Source organism: Martes martes (genome assembly GCF_963455335.1).
Source record: "Martes martes genome assembly, chromosome: 8".
NCBI lineage: Eukaryota > Metazoa > Chordata > Mammalia > Carnivora > Mustelidae > Martes > Martes martes.
The window spans coordinates 125,955,216-125,972,568 of record NC_137895.1 but is presented as its reverse complement, the minus strand read 5'-3'; positions in this window follow the sequence as shown (position 1 = coordinate 125,972,568).

Below are 17,353 nucleotides of genomic sequence, written 5' to 3'. Positions count from 1 at the left end.
GCGCCCGCTGCTGCTGCTACGACCGCGGCGGCCGCTGGGGACTCTCGGAGAAAGCCTCCCGCCCCGCTGGAGCGCGTCCCGCCGGCGAGAAGCAGTGCAGGGCGCGCGGAGGGGCCGGGAGGCGGGGCCGCGGTTGTTTACCTCAGGCAGCGCGGCCGCGTCACGTGGGCCCGCTGGAATGTGCGGCTCGTCGCGGCGCCCCATTCAACAGCGCGGGCTCGCCCCGCCCCCGGCCCACGCCCCGCCCCCCGGCCCGTTCGGCGGACGTCACGGGCGTGGCCCGCGGCGCTGGGAGCGAAACGGGCGCGCGGGTGGGGCCCGCGGTTGGGGGAGGGGGGGCAGATCGCTGCGGCGCGGCAGCCTGCGCGGTTAAGGCGGTTCTAGAAGCTGCGGATGGGGAGGTGGCGGCCGTTCCGCGCTTCCCGCTCTGAGCCGCGGGTTACGGCGCTACGCCATTCTGCGCTGCTGCTGCGCTGGGGGCGGGATGGGCACTGCCCGGGGAAGCTACGCTGCTTTGACAGCCTGCATTCCGGAGGAAGCTTCCGGGTTTGGTATGGAGGACGGAGCGCTGCCTTAAAACCTGCATGCCCTTTGCAGGGCCACGGCCCTACCGCCCACTTTTGATTCAGTTCTTTGGATTAAAATGTTGAGATAGCGTGACGCCTCGCGTCCTCCCCAAGACCTTGCTACCCTACTCAACCGAAAGCAACTTTTCTGCACCCCTGTCCCGTGTCGACTAGCAAATACATGACTTGGGCGAAGGAAACCCTGCAAACAGCCTTTCGAAACACCAGATGCTTAACCACATCGGGCCTTTGGAAGATTGGTGTAGCCGCTAACCATAGGTCAGAGTCAGATGCACATCGAGACCAAGTAGAATACTGGAAAGAGTTAAGCCCCACTGTGTTTGTGTTAGTTGTACACTCTCCGTAAAGGAAAGACAAAGTATTCATAGGATCAACCATGTACTGATATTTTAGAAGCGGGCAGCTTTTGCTGTATTCTGAGTTTTAATCACTTGCAAGTAACAGGCCCTAAACGTTCAAATTGAACCTGGCAGCTATCCCACTGTTTCAAGAAATGGGGAAATAGCTGTAAGCTATGGTGTACGCTTCCCCGCCCCCCCCAAAACCTTCCGTTGACTGTAAAGTCCTTGAAATGAAAATACTTTGTCCTGTTTGCTGTTTGGGTGACATCCCCTAGCACTGTACCTGGCGTAGAGTTAAAGCTAATATTTTACTGAATGAGGTAATTAACGGAGAATGAGTTCCCAAGGGTTTTCAGTCTGGAGAAACCAGAATTGGGATCCCGGTCTCCTGACGCTGGCCACCTGGCCACGGCTTTTAATTTGCCATGGCAGAGGTGGGGCATCCGTGACTGGCAGAATCCCAGCATTTAGCCTTTTGCTTAGGTCATTCCAACCTGCTCCTTAAATCAACTCAGGAGGAAATATAAACTTCTGGTGACTACCCAGCTGGGATCTGGTAGTCCCCCTGGCTATCTAGAAAAGGGAGATTACTTCGATTTCATCATTGCTTTTGAGGGAGGATCTGTTGTTCTGTGTCTTAAACACCACACCAAGGTCTACCTTTAGCCTTTAAGTAGCTGGTGTTCTGAAACAGAAGACAGGACAATTAATAAAATAAATCTCAAATAATATTTACTAAATACCCATTATGTGCCTAGCAGAGCTAGTATAACAGGAGCCTGGAGGGAGATAAGGAAACTTCCATTTAAATCCTAAAGCAAGATGCATTTTATTTTTATTTTTATTTTTTTTTTTTAAAGATTTTATTTATTTATTTGACAGACAGAGATCACAAGTAGGCAGAGAGGCAGGCAGAGAGAGAAGGGAGGAAGCAGGCTCCCCGCTGAGCAGAGAGCCCGATGCGGGGCTCGATCCCAGGACGCTGGGAACATGACCCGAGCCGAAGGCAGCAGCTTTAACCCACTGAGCCACCCAGGCGCCCCGCAAGATGCATTTTAACAGGTTGGGGTAAACACAGGAAAAATGTACCAAATTAGGAACAGACAGATATAAACAAACATATGAAAATACAAAATTTTAACATACATGAAGGCTCTTTTTTTCCCCATTTTATCTTGCGGGATTTGGGGGAGGATGTGGTAGGCTGTGCAAGACTGCATATTCACTGTGGAATCCGTGTCCACTCTATATCTCAATCTGGAAAGTCTTCCCCTGGGGGAAATGATACCTAAGGGAGCTCAAAGCCAGAATGATTGCCAGTCTTAGAAATGGCAGTTGTTTTCTGCCCTAGAGAGTCCAGAGCCGGCAACTCCTTGCAAGTGCTAGCAAAAAGATGAGGATAGGAAAGAGAAGGGCAAATCCAATTCCTTGATACTCCATCTGAAAAGAATTCCTAATGATTCCATCCTGGAAAATTGTCTGCCTAGCATATTTTGGTGCTGTGAAGAAAATTGGCAGAAGTTTAGGAAAATAGGATTCTAAACCAAAATTATAGAATAGGCAAGAAAAACAGGATCTTTTAGCAACTATCAACCAAAGGATAGTAACCAGACAAGCAATAATGGATTTCAGGCACAGTGAGGAGTCTGAGAGTCTCTCTCCCTCTCCCTCATCCTTCCCCCATCCTTCCCCCTGCATGCTCTTGCTGTCTCTAAAATAAATAAGTAAATAAATACATACATACGTACATACATAAATGAGTAAGTAAGTAAAATCTTAAGAAAAAAAAACCCTACTCTAAAGCTATAGACATGGGGCCTCTGCCTTCGGCTCAGGTCATGGTCTCAGGGTCCTGGGATCAAGCCCCGAGTCGGGCTCTCTGCTCAGCGGGGAGCCTGCTTCCCCCTTTCTCTCTCTGCCTGTCTCCCTGCCTACTTGTGATCTATCTCTCTCTGTGTCAAATAAATAAATAAAATCTTTTTAAAATAAATAAATAAATAAATAAATAAATAAAGCTATGGCCATCAAAACCATGTGGTACTGGCATAAAGATAAACATAGAGATCAGTAGAATAGAGTCTGAAAATAAAACCTATGTTTATGGTCAACTGATTTTGCAGGGGGCCAAGACAAATCAATGGGAGAAAGAATAGTCTTTTCAGCTAATGGTGCTGGGACCACTGGATATCTGCATGCAAAGCAAGGAAGCTGGACCCTTACTTCACAACATATACAAAAGTTAATTCAAACTGGATGAAATGTAAGAGCTAAAACTATCAAATCCTTAGATGAAACTAGGAAATCCGGGGCGCCTGGGTGGCTCAGTGGGTCAAAGCCTCTGCCTTCAGCTCAGGTCATGATCTCAGTGTCCTGGGATTGAGCCCCACATTGGGCTCTCTGCTCAGCGGAGAGCCTGCTTCCTCCTCTCTCTCTCTCTCTCTCTCTCTCTCTGCCTACTTGTGATCTCTGTCTGTCAAATAAATAAAATCTTAAAAAAAGAAATTAGGAAATTCCAGGGCCCTTGGATCAGGGGAGGGGGGTGGTGATTTGTTAGATGTGACACCAAAAGCACAAATGACAAAAGAAAAAATAAATTGGATTTCATCAAAACTAAAAGCTTTGTGCTTCAGAGGATGCCACAGAGAAAGTGAAAAAAGAAAGTGAAGAGTGAGAGAGTATATTTACAAATCATGTATCTGACAAGGCATTTTGTATGTAAACGATATATAAAGAGGTCTTGGAATTCAGTAATTAAAAGACTACCCAGTTCTTATATAGTCAAATAATTTTTTTTTAAGTTTTATTTATTTGGCAGAGAGAGATAGACAGTGAGAGGGGTAACACAAGCAGGGGGAGTGGGAGAGGGGAGCCAGATGGGGGGCTCCATCCCAGGACCCTGGGATCAATACCTGAGCCAAAGGCAGATACTTAAGGACTGAGCCACCCAGGTGCCCCTAAATAGTCAAATAATTTGAATAGACGTTTTTCCAAAGAAGATATTCAGACAGCAATGAAAAAACAAAACAAAACAATCCAATCATTAACCATTAGGGAAATGCAAATCAAAACCCACAGTGAGATGATATACTTCAGACCGATGAAGATGGCTCTAATTTGAAAGAATCAGACAATAGCAAGTGTTGACAAAAATGCAGAGGAAACAGAGCCCTTATACAGTGCTTGTGGGATTTTATAAAGTGCAGACACTTTGGAAAACAACAGTTCCACAAAAGGTTACATAAAGAATTATCACGTGATCCAGCAATTCCGCTCCTGGATGTATAACCAAGAGAAACGAAAGCATATGTCCACACAAAAACTTGTAAGTCAACTTTGTCATGGTAGCCTTATTTGCAATACCCAAAAAGTGCTAAGGACCCAGTATCCATCAACTTATGAATAGATGAACAAAATATGGGATATCCACAATGAAATATTCAGCCGTAAAAAGAATCACGGTATGACAGTGGTGAACCTTGAAAACATTCTAAGTGAAAGAAGGCAGACATGAAAGGCCACATGTGTCACCTAATTCCATTATATATGAAATATCCAGAATAGGCAAATCCATAGAGATAGAAAATAGATGAGTTGTTGCTAAGGACTGGGGAGAAGGGCAAATTGGGAGGGACTACCAGAGGGAGTGGATTTCTGCTTGGAGTATTGGAAATTCTTCCTATGGTGATGGTTGTACAACTCTGGAAATATACTAAGAAACAGTGAGTTGAACATTTTAAGTGGGTGGATTTTATGGTATGTGAATTACATCTAAAGAAAACTGTTCTTAAAAAGCCTACTAGGAGAGGCGCCTGGGTGGCTCAGTGGGTTAAAGCCTCTGCCTTCGGCTCAGGTCATGATCCCAGGGTCCTGGGATCGAGTCCCGCATCGGGCTTTCTGCTCCGTGGGGAGCTCGCTTCCTCCTCTCTCTCTGCCTGCCTCTCTGCCTACTTGTGATCTCTGTCTGTCAAGTAAATAAATAAAATCTAAAAAAAAAAAAAAAAAAATTTAAAAAGCCTACTAGGAGTCACACATTTCACATACCTTAATGGTTTTTCTGACAAATTCATGGTACTTGTATGGCAGCTTAAATGTAATTGTTAAGATGATATCAAGGAGTTGAAGCTTACTAAAATCAAATTATTTAGGGCCAGGTGAAAGGATATTTGAAAAGCTGGCTATTTGAGTTTATAATTTTGTTTTTGTCTTAAACTTCTTGTGTAATCATCGTGGTCTAACAAATAATTTTACATTCTGTTCAACTAACAATTATTGAGAACTAATACTCACAAGGCATATGGAAATATGTTCCAACTTAACCATACATAGAAACAACCAAACTTAAAATATGTAGAACGTTGTTGAAAAATTCTGAAAAGTGCTTGAGACACGGCAGGCTCTCAATAAATATTTTCTAAATATTGTCAAGGAAAAATGGAACTTAAGCAACAAAGTCAGGCATCTTGGGAAATATTGTGTGGGTTGACATATATTCATTCTATTATATCGACAATTTAAAGTGAACAAATAAATAAATAAAGGGCACCATAGCATGCAAACAGCTCAGTGTGCTCTCCCCAGCACCTTTACCGCTGCTGACATGCCACTGGCTAGAATTTAAATTTCCAGGCAACCGTGGAAACTCCTCTTTATTATTTACACCTTATAGCTCTTCTGAAATTGTATTTATTAGTATCACTCAAAATCCCTTTATCTAACTGATCTCATAACTCCAGGAAATCTAAATTAATTCAGAATAACTAGATCAAGTAATCAGTAGATTATTGCTTTTTATAGGAAAAGAGAAATAGGACAAGAAATGGAGAGAAGGCTGGGAAGTATGTGTAATCATTTCCTAAGCTTAGGCTTGGAAAATGTGCTGACCCTTTTGATAAATAGTCCAACAGTTCCCCTAATGACTAGCAATATGGCTCAGGTCCCTGTTCACGCAATGGCATTTTTCTTGTGGATTCAATGGACTATTGAGAGAACAGAAGGAAAGCCAGGCCTGGTATTCACAGGGAGGTTCAGATGACATAATCTGAACAGAATAATCGGTTCCCACACACAGCTTTGAATCATTCCAGCATGAAGGGGAGGAGCCCAGACACCTCAGGTGTTTCCTGAACTGTGTTCATCAGATCTGGTATTATATTAGCAAAGGAGCAGTTAGACCAGAAATATCTTGTTCTGTGCTCTGTTACCTGCTTCTGATAGCCTTAACTATGATGATTAGGTCTCATAATAATAAGTAGGCCTGCTAGTTGGAGAGGGAGAAATGAAAATGTAAGATTGGGGCTCCTAATATGGTTTGGATATCTGTGTCCCCCGGAAGTTTTTATGTTGAAATCCTAACATCCTAACCTGCAAACATGATGGTATCAGGAGGTGGGGAGCTGCGGAAGAGTTTAAATCACAAGGGTAGAGCCCTCATGAATGGGATTAGTGCCTTACAAAAGAGGGTCCAGAGGTCCCTGGCCCCTCCCACCATGTGAGAACACAATGAGAGGTTTGTGACCCGAAAGGGGGCTCTCACCAGATCTGACCATGCTGGCACCCTGATCTCAGACTTCCAGCCTCCAGAACCGTGAGAAATAAACTTTTTTAAACCCATCCCCTTTTTTAAACTGCCCCCCCCTTTTAACCCCACCCATGAGAAATAAATTTCTGTTGTTTATAAGCTATCCCCGCTAGTCTATGGTATTTTGTTGTAAAGGCTGGGATAGATTAACACAGCCCCTGCCTATAAAGGGCTTAACATAAAGTAGCAAAAACAAGGCATTACACACAGGCTGCCTGCGTGCGCGGGTGCGCGCACACCCCCCCCCCCACACACACACAGGAACAATGCAGTAAGTGCTGTAATCTGTTGCCAAAGGTGGTTCTAACATTACTCAGTCATCTGGTTGTTTGCCCACACTTTAAATATCCACAATCTTCCTTGTTTACATAGCTAAATACCGTAAAGAAGTGAACAAGATAGCAAGATGGCTCACTGGCTCCCCCCTCCTAGGGACCAATGAGAAGCTGGGAGGCACCTTCATACTCTTCCCTCTCTCCACAGAGGTTGAAGGCCAGGCTGGGAGACACACCCTTTTTACTAAGAGATCGACTGTGAAAATGCCCAGCCGTTATAGAACTATATTGCCAAAACTTAAGAAAAGGAAAGAGTGAAGGATAGACATGAAGCTACTTCAAAAGTTTTTTTTTTTTTTTTTTTTAAGGTGTTATAAAAGGGGAACCTGGTGGCTGAGTTGGTTAAGCATCTGCCTTCGGCTCAGGTCATGATCCCAAGGACCTGAGTTCGAGTCCTGCATCCAGCTCTCTGCTCAGCGGGGAGTCTGCTTCTCCCTCTCCCTCTGCCCCTTCTCCTGCTCACGCTCTCTCACACGTGCTCATTCTCTCTCAAATAAATAAAACCTTTGAAACAAAACATATATATACATATATATGCATTATTTGCTGATAGCATTTTAATAAATCAGTTATCCTTAAGTCTTTTAGAAATCTTGTCATATCTTTTCATAACGGTGTATGTAAGTGACAGATAGTTTTTGTGGCAGGTGGATCTGCATTGTGTTATCTGCTTAATTATACCTTAAAATATGAAGATAACTAATGAATATACCCTTTAGGGTGATTATTGCTTCCTCTGACTCTAAATTATAGTGAAAATTTTAATATTTATTCCTTACCAGGTCTCAAAGCTTGTCAATTTTGATTACCTTATTGATATAGCTATTTCATCTAGTAGCTTACTGCAAAGTGGTCTAAACTATGATGAACTTCCATCTTCTTTTTTAGAGTTGTTTGAGTCCTGGATTTCTTTATGCAGTGGCTTTCCACTTGTCTTTTTACTACAGCCTACAATAAGAAACAGATGTTTGGACCATGTATTCTACTGTGTATGTACGTAGAACTGAAACAAGTCTCCTAAGATGCTTATATTTACTACATACATGCGTTCTCTTCTATTCCTTCTTTTAATTTTTAACAATTTTATTTATTTATTTGAGAGAGAGAGTGCACACACACAAGTTGGGGGAGAGAGAGACAGAGGGACAAGCAGACTTCCCGCTGAGCAGGAAGCCTGACATGGTACTTGATCCCAGGACCCTGAGAACATGACCTGAGTGAAACTCAGATACTTAAACAACTGAGCCACCCAGGCACCCCTATTCCTTATTTTAAATGTTGATGATAACCCCAAATTCATTTCATGGCCTACCAATGCTGGTGACTTGGAATTTGAAAACAATTACGGCCCTAGTTTTACTCTGATTAATCATTGTATTTACAGTTTATTCTGACCCTTTTCCCTCGATACATTTGCTGAGCAGATGGAATCATTGAAGGACAATATAATTTTTCATTAAGTGAACTAACCTTTTTATGTTAATTTTATTTATGTTAATTTATGTTCCAGCGCACTTTTAAGAGTGAAAGGGGTTCCTCTTAATAATTATTGCAGTTGTCAGGGGTAAGCCAAAAGTGTCCTAGACAAAACCGCAGGTGGGGTCACCCTATTAATTAATGACAGAAGAGAAAATAGTTATTTTCATATTTTTCCCTATTTTCTCCTAAAGCACCCATTCCTCTGTCATACTCTTGAAAATCTAGGATCTCTGATGTTTGGCGTATGAGTCTTATAATCTGCTAGTATCTGCTAGAATCAGGAGCTCTGGTTTCTATTCTCAACTTCAAAACTAAATGATTAGCTTCGAACAAATCTTTGTATCTCCCCGGCCCTTATTTCATGTAAAAAATGAGGGTTTAATGATCTCAACAATTCCTTTCAACCTTTTTCTTTAAGATTTTATTTATTTTCTTGACAGAAATAGAGCACAAACAGGGGGAGCAGCAGGCAGAGGAAGAAGCAGGCTTCCCGCCAAACAGAGAGCCTGACATGGGGCTCAATCCCAGGACCCTGGGATCGTGACCCAAGCAGAAGGCAGATACTTAATTGATTGAGCCACCCAGACGTAACTGACCTAGCCACCCAGGTGCCCCTCAACCTTAAAATTAAATGAGTTTGGGGCGCCTGGCTGGCTCAGTAGTAGAGCATGCGACTCTTGACCTTGGGGTGGTGAGTTCCAGTCCCACAATCGGTGTAGAGATTATCAAATAAATAAATAAATAAACAAACAAATGAAGTTTAAAAGAAATTAAATGACTTTATACCACAGGAAACAATATGAAAACAGCCTTAAAAAGCTTACAGTATAAATGAGGTAACTCAGTCATGTAATACCCCAAAGTATTGTTTCTTAAAATGTTTCAATATAAATGCCTGAATAAGACTAGCAGGACTGGGCTCAAAGAATTAGCAGCCAAATACGCAGCAGAATTGGAGGCCTCAAGGGTATCCCTTCTTTTATCCACCCAGCCGCAATTCCAAAAAAAGGACAAGATGATTCAGTTAGAGTAAGTTTCCCAGAGGAAACACAGAAAAACATGTAGGAAGAAACACAGTCTCGGATTGAAGAAAACCATGCTAAGAAATTAAATGGGAGGTTAACGACATTTTCGATGTCACAATTTTAAAAGTAGATCCTATTAAAATCTTGGTTGCGGCATTGTGTGTCAACTAACACGTAAAAATAAATAAATAATAACAAAATCATGGCTGCTGAGTAAGTTAATCCTCATAATTTTATTCAAAGTAAATGAAACACAGCACATCTGGTTTTAAGAGTTACTGACTAGAGAGGGCATTTGTCATGTTTGTCCCTGCCCGGCAGCTTTTGAAACATCCGTTTCATCCGGTTAAGAGTCCTTCCTCCCCAGCGAGACGACTGGATTGACTCTCCCAGAACCGTGAAATGAGGTCCGGGATCTGACCAAGGCTCCAGCCATCAAACACCCCACACGCCCAGGACTTAAATTCAGAAGAGAGTAACAGGGACGAGCAGATGCATGGGGGAAGGCCTCTCTTGCCAGGGTCACCAGCATCATCTGTGCAAGAGTGGAGCCCGCGAGAGCACTGGCGGGGCGATGGAGCCTCCCCTCGAGTGTTAACATGGGGGCTTGTTCCAGCCCCCCTCTGACTTGCCTGGGGGAGTCTCTGCACCTCCTGACATTATGTAATGTATTCAAAGCTACTTAGAGTAAATGCTGTTGTACCACCACCAACACTGAGGGCTATCGTAGCTACAGTCTGTTTGGTCTAGCAAAGTTTTACTAAGGAGATAAGAGATTAGTTTTGTCCTAAAGGACAAGTCTGGGATGAGACAATGAAGACCCTCTTCTGGACAAGGAATATGCTGGGGCAGGAGAATAATAAGGCTGGTTCTGGGGAAGTCGACGCAGAGCCGATAAAAGACTCTGAAACCTAAGCCTATGGACATACGTGTTTACGATTTGGAGAGCAAAAGGTAGTCATTTTAAGATTTTCTTCCATGTGAAGTGATTAGAGCTGATGTTAGCCACAAAGACGTGCACATTTTCACAATTAAGTTTGAACACTTCACTTCAGTGGTCTCAATGTTATCATTCCATTAGAATTCCCGAAAGATGCATCTAGAAGAAAACAAAAAAACAAACAAATAAATAAATAAATAACAATCTCTTGGGAATAAAGAGAGAGTTGGGAAGAAAAGTGATGGAGGAAAAAAAAGGGGGGGGGTATTTTTAGATCCTTAAGATGGTCAACCGTGTTGTGAAATCAGAATCTTGTGCATGAAGCTATCATGGCCAAGCTGATTGTCTGACTGCGTTGATGAGTCATACGTATCAACACATGATTGTTGCAACTACGTAACTGATGCTTGTAATATTACCAGGATTCCTGGGTTAGGCATCCCACAGTCTGTTTAGTGATCTTATATATATGCTGTCTGTGTTATGGGAAAGATGGAGACAATACAGGAGAAGTATGTTTTTTATGTGAAATTTAATCTGTGTGTTCTCAGAATGGATTCTCAATCTCTCTCTCTTTTGGAATATATAACTTTCACAAGTGTTATACTCCCGTGTATATACTGAGATTTGGCGGTGGGTGAAGGGGTAATATGAGGAAGTAAAATATGGAAGTAAATTTTTTAATCTCTACAGCTCTTTTTTGAGGGGGGAGGGGCAGAGGGAAACGGAGAGAGAGAATCTTAAGCAGGCTCCACGCCCAGCTCAGAGCCCAACTCGGGGCTTGAGCACACAACCCCGAGATCATGACCTGAGCCAAAATCAAGAGTTGGATACTTAACTGACTGAGCCACCCAGGTAGCCCTTTACAGCTATTTTATTTTTTAAGGCATCTCTCTACCTAACATGGGGCTTGAACTCACAACTTGAGAGTTACATGCTCTACCGAATGAGCCAGCCAGGGGCCCCATCCCTATAACTATTAACAAGGCACTGTAGCTGTTTCTCGTAGGTGAGGCAAGGTATGAACCATGAGTACTTCTGTCTTATAGCCTGCAACAGAGGTCCTTTCCCTCCCATTTATGAAAACAAACCGAGATAAATTAAACAAGAAAACTCTATGGATAACTTTGAATCCACTCTAGTTTATATATTAAAAAAGAAGTAATTCCTAAAGAAACTTAATATTATTAACAGCTGATTGCAATTGCATCTGTATCATCTGTCAGTACAGAACTACTTTGCACCCAACTCATCTGGACTAAAGAATCATAATGATTCACCCGGGAAAATGCACAACAAATACAGTGGAAGATTTGAGGGAAGAGATGCGTGACTATCCCCCCAAATATAAAGATCAGTAGTATATTAGTTATCTTTTTCTATGTGATAAATGAGCTCAAAACATAGTAGTTTAAAGCATCAGCCCACATTTATTATCTCTTATAGTGTAGATAGAACATAAATGCAGTAATAGTTTGGCTTAGTAGTTTATAAAATCAGATGCAAATGGTGGGGGAGGCAAGTTCAAGAACTTGCCTGGGACTGGAGGATCTGTTTCCAAGCTGGCTCACTCGCATGAGTGGCTGATTGTTGCTGGCTGTTAGCACGTGGGCTTTTCCCAAAAGGCTTCTCATGTCTTTATGGCATGGTGGCTCATGCCTCCCTTTTGCTCAAAAAAGGGGCAAAGCAGAAGCTTCCATGCCTTTGATGACCTAGTCTTGATGTCACTCGCCATTATCTCCACCGTAATCTGTGACTCACACAGATCAGGTCTGACTCAGTGTGAAAACAGACTGTGCAGGAAAGTGAACTCTGTGAGGTGAGGACTGCTGCGGGCCATCTTGGACACAGCGTATTACAGAAATTAGGGAAATAAGATCAGGAAAAGAGCCGTGCTTCCCCTTTAGGTAATAAGAGATGAAAGAATGGAGAACTTTTCTTTATAGAAAGGGTCTCCAGGGACGCCTGGGTGGCTCAGTGGGTTAAGCCTCTGCCTTCGGCTCAGGTCATGATCTCAGGGTCCTGGGATCAAGCCCCGCATCGGGCTCTCTGCTTGGCAGGGAGCCTGCTTCCTCCTCTCTCTCTCTCTGCCTGCCTCTCTGCCTACTTGTGATTTCTCTCTATCAGATAAATAAATAAAATCTTAAAAAGAAAGAAAGAAAGAAAGAAAGAAAGGGTCTCTGGAACCTAGGACCTGGATAGAAGAGAAAGCTTGGTCCTCAGGGGAGCCTAGATCCTAGGGATATATTTAGGAATGTAGAACATGGGGGAGAAAGAGCTGAATGCCTGGCAATGTAGGATTTGTACCAGGCTCTTCCTCAGAGCTTAGATCCCAAAGGGATCCTTCAGGTTTCCTAGAGAAGCTTCCTTTAGGTCATTAAACTCATTTCATCAAAATACAAAGGGATCCTGGGGCTCAAGGGAGAAATTACTTAATCGTAAAGCCTGTGAACTAATAAAAGTGGTAAACCAGTCAACCTCGTGCCTTAGTAGACCTCGTGAGCATGTCTCCCTGGATGTGGCAGAGAATGAGGAGCAGTAACAGGACTGGGACCACATGACTGTGCTCACACCAGGTCTGCATTGTTAGTTAGCTGGGCGCTCTGTAAGCATGAATCCCATGAACACTACCAGGCCACCATTGCATGAAGACCAGAAGGGAAGGAACTAATTACTGTTGAGCATCCCAACCTGTGCTGGGCACCAGGCTAGGGGGTTTCTACACACTGATTGTTTAATACAACTCCCTGCATTTCACAAAAGTGGAGCTAAGGATCAAAGTAGTTAAAGGGGTCAGGGTCTACTAATTGTTTCCCAATATCCATCTTTTCCTTCTTCCTTTTAGTATTAGAACCTCCATGGTTTCAGCTAGGTACACAGCTGGCCAGCTAGAGACTATAATTCTCAACCTCCCTTGCAGCTAGGTAATAGCTGGTAATAGGTAACAGGTAATAGACTAAGTGATTCAATAATTATCAACGGAATGTGACTAGAATAGATGTATGTAACTTATAGGTCATGCCTTTTGAAAGAGTGCCTTCCACTGACCTATATTTCCCCCATTCCCAGCAGGTGGGAACATAGATGTGGAGCTGAGTCAGCATCCACAATGCAGATAAGACCACAACCTTATTACGGCATGGCAAAACCCAAGTTCTTAGATGACCGCGTGAAGCTGCCTATCAGCTTGGACTGCCTGCCGTCTTGGACTTTTAAATGTGAGAGAAATAAAGTAATTTATTTTATGTCAGCCACTGTTATCTTGATCTCTAGGAAAGCAATTAAACCCATATTTCTAACCAACACTTGAACTTGTCCAAGATCACCTGGCCTCAAGTGGCAGATCCAAAATATTTTTGCTTTCAAGCTTCTTCTCTATCACACTTGAACCGGGAAGGTGTCCTTGTCAAGGAGAATGTTACTTCTTTTTTTAAGTAATCTCGACACCCAACGTGGGGCTCGAACTCATGACCTTGAGATCAGGAGTTGCATACTCTACTGACTGAGCCAGCCAGGTGCCCCAGGAAAGTGTTACTTTTGCTCTCAATGCTCCTGTGTATTCTAAGAGCTCAATAAATATTTGAAAATGGGAGAGTTCATTTGGACACTTTTATGCCCTTATTTAGTGAAGAACCAAAACTATGTTTCCTTCAATGTTGAGCACACTCTATCTCCATTATGATGAATGTTACACTTTTCAAAATTTGGGCTCTGCTTATGTTCTGTTTTGGGGTTCTGACTCATTTTTCTTTGGAACAGAAGTCTATTTGAAGGATGTTAAATTTACTGATTGTTTTCAAATGCAGTGTTCTTTGAGCACATTTTTCTGTAGCTTATACAGATGCCTACCATCTTGCCATCATCTTGCCATCTTTATATAGCTCTTCCTATCCATCCTAAAAATAAGAACATGTACAGCTAATATTAAGCCAATATCTACTGGTCTAAGCATACTGGTTGCTAATAAAATGTTGAAATAGTTCCATATTCCTTGGTAAACAGCCAATGCCCTACCACCTCAGAGGTTTCCCAGCTGTTCTAGCATCTATGGTCCCTCCTTCAGCACCCCTAGATATCCCAGCACCCAGAAACCAACAGGGAGCCTCCAGTTCTGTGGCCTGAGTCCTTTCAGATTAATGAGTGCTTCTATTCTATTGGTTACTAAGTGTTTTTAATGGCACTTCTGGAGGCATGTCCAGCCTATGGGTTGCAAAATAACTATGATAATTTTTTAAGCTTTTTGTTTTAACCAATGCCTTTAAGAAACCTATCAGTATAAAGATACTATTCTGATAGTTTCATGTCTTCTCAAAGACTTTATGTCTATTTCCATAATTCAAGGTGTACATTTGTAACATTCTTCCAAGGCCTTCCCACCAATTCTGCACTTACCTTACTAGGCATACACACATGCACACACAGAATCATTAAGCTAACACGAAAGAGAACTATGGGGGATGTAAATTAAACATAATCCAAACATATTCAAAACTACTCTGTAGTTTAACCACTTTTCCCAAATAATTCTCAAAACGAAAAGTATCCTGTTTGTGTACACTTGTCAAATGACGTTCTCTAAAGCTGAGGTCCACACATCACATAAAGCCTCACTTGCACTGGTAATCATAGTTAAGCCCTGTTTAAGGTGAATTATTTCTCCTTTCCACTTTCTGACAATTATAGCAGAATGTTTATAGCTTTTATTGTCAGCTACAGTAACTGTACTTGACAAATGTATTAGAAAGTATTTGAGATATAAAACATTTAGCATCGTGTCTGACATGTGATCAATGCAAAAAATATTAGTAATGATGATGACGATCATGATGATATCTCCAAACCGCAGATCTTGTCCTGTTATCCTCCCCTGCTTAAGATTCTGTGTGTCTCCCCATTGCTTTTCTCAGCACAGATTAGGGGACTTGGTGGTCAGGCTCTTCTTGGCTTTCTTTTCATCCCTCATCTCTCAAAACTCATGCTCTGTTTCCCCTTTACCTTCTAATCATAGGAAACTTCATTAAGTCCCCTAACTAGACCATGTCTTTCTAATCAGTAGGCTTCGGCATGTACTGCTTCCTTTGCTCGAACGCTTTGCCTGGGTAATTCTTATTCATCCATAGGGTCTCAATTTAGATGATGCCTCTTCCTTGCAAGTCCGGGTTGGATGTCTTGTCGATATTTTCATAGTAGCCTGGGCCTCATCATGCTGGGGTACCGTGTGGTTACTCGCCCATTTCCTAGATCACAGGCTTTGTGAACATCAGGAAAAGATCGGTCCATTTTCCCTGTTGTGTCTCTATGCAGGCTGCAGGTTAATACCGTAATTGCTGAAGAAATCAATGTTTAAAGAGGAATATGTGCTTCTCTCAAAAACCCTTCCACTTTGAGGAAGTTCACAAATAACTAAAAAGACTGAAAACAAAACAGAAATCTCTATTTTTATTGAATTACTACATGTAAATATATAAGTATGCCTTCTATGTTTTAGACAGCAACGTATGTTTTCATATCATAGCCTATAAAATGGGTAAGAATATTTACTCAATTGAATTGAACTATGCAGCACAGGAGATTTAAAAAACTTTGTGTTGGGGTGCCTGGGTGGCTCAGTTGTTAAGCATCTGCCTTCGACTCAGGTCATGATCCTAGGATCCTGGGATCGAGCCCTGCATTAGGCCCCCTGCTTGGTGGGAAGCCTGCTTCTCCCTCTCCTCTTCCCCCTGCTTGTGTTCCCTCTCTTGCTGTGTCTCTCTCTGTCAAATAAATAAAATCTTTTTAAAAATAAAAAATAAAAATACTATGTATTATAAATTACTAATTTTTAGTAGTAAGCTAATAGGCTTCTTGTATACATTTTACATCTTTTCTCATTAAACACATCTTTAATAAATATTTTTGAAATTAATGAAGTGCCCAGAATAAACTGAATTATATTTTAAAAATATAATCTATATTTAATTTACCTCTTTCCTCAATCTCTTGATTATAGTGTCCTTAACTAACTTCCTTATATGTTTTTTTTTAAATCCAAGCAACCTGTAATCAAATCTATCTTGTCACAAGATAGAGACAAATATTCCTATGTACCTATGGAATGAAAAGGGGCAGATGAATCTTAAACCTTAAAGTAAGTACAAATAACTAGTATAATTATATCATATGTAATTAGGAATCTTCTTCGAATGAACTTATATACACCATACATACCTGGTTGTATTTCTATTCTTGAGTGGTAAAAACCATTCTGTACTCTTGATGAAAACAATGTTACAAGCACTCAGATAAGGACTTACTTCAAAACTAAAGTCCAAAAAGGAGAGAGGGCCTTCAACCTTCTGAAGGGAAAAAAAATTGAACCAAACGTCTAGAACTCTTTCCCAAGCAGCAAATTAAATAAATTCCTTGTTACAACTAAAGGAGTGTCGTTGCTTTTAGATGACTGTCACTGCTTTTAGACGACCTCAATCTGTGGTCACATTCTCTGATGGAAGCCAAAGCTTTACCACATTTACCAGAACTACTTGTTTGTAGGCAAAAAGAGGTATAGAGAAGTGGGAATGGATTTTTAGATTGCATAGGCAAGAAATGGAAAGAGATTGCAGGTCACGGTGCTCAACCAAGTTGGAGGAAGGAGAGGGGACTCAGATCTGTAGAAGCAGCCTCAAGCTGGATGGAAGATGTGGAGTTTCCGGGAATAAGGAGTGGTCTAAAGAAATGAATTTCTAAGTAAAAAGGCAACCGTGGGATGGGAGAAAATACTTGCAAATCACATACGTGATAAGAGATTGACCCAGAATGTATAAGAATTCTTACAACTCAACAATGATAAGCCAATCCGATTTTAAAAATAGGCAAAGTGTTTTAATAAACATTTCTCCAAAAGGAATACAGGGGTGGCTAATAGGTGCATGAAAAGATGTTTGACACCATTAGTCTATACAGAAATGTAAATGGAAAGCCACAATTAATTAAAACTTCTTCCTGGACTGTTTTTAAAGGAAATGAACACAAATATATAGATACAGGAAGTAAGTGAATGACTGAAGGGGTGGGGGTGGGGGAAATGGA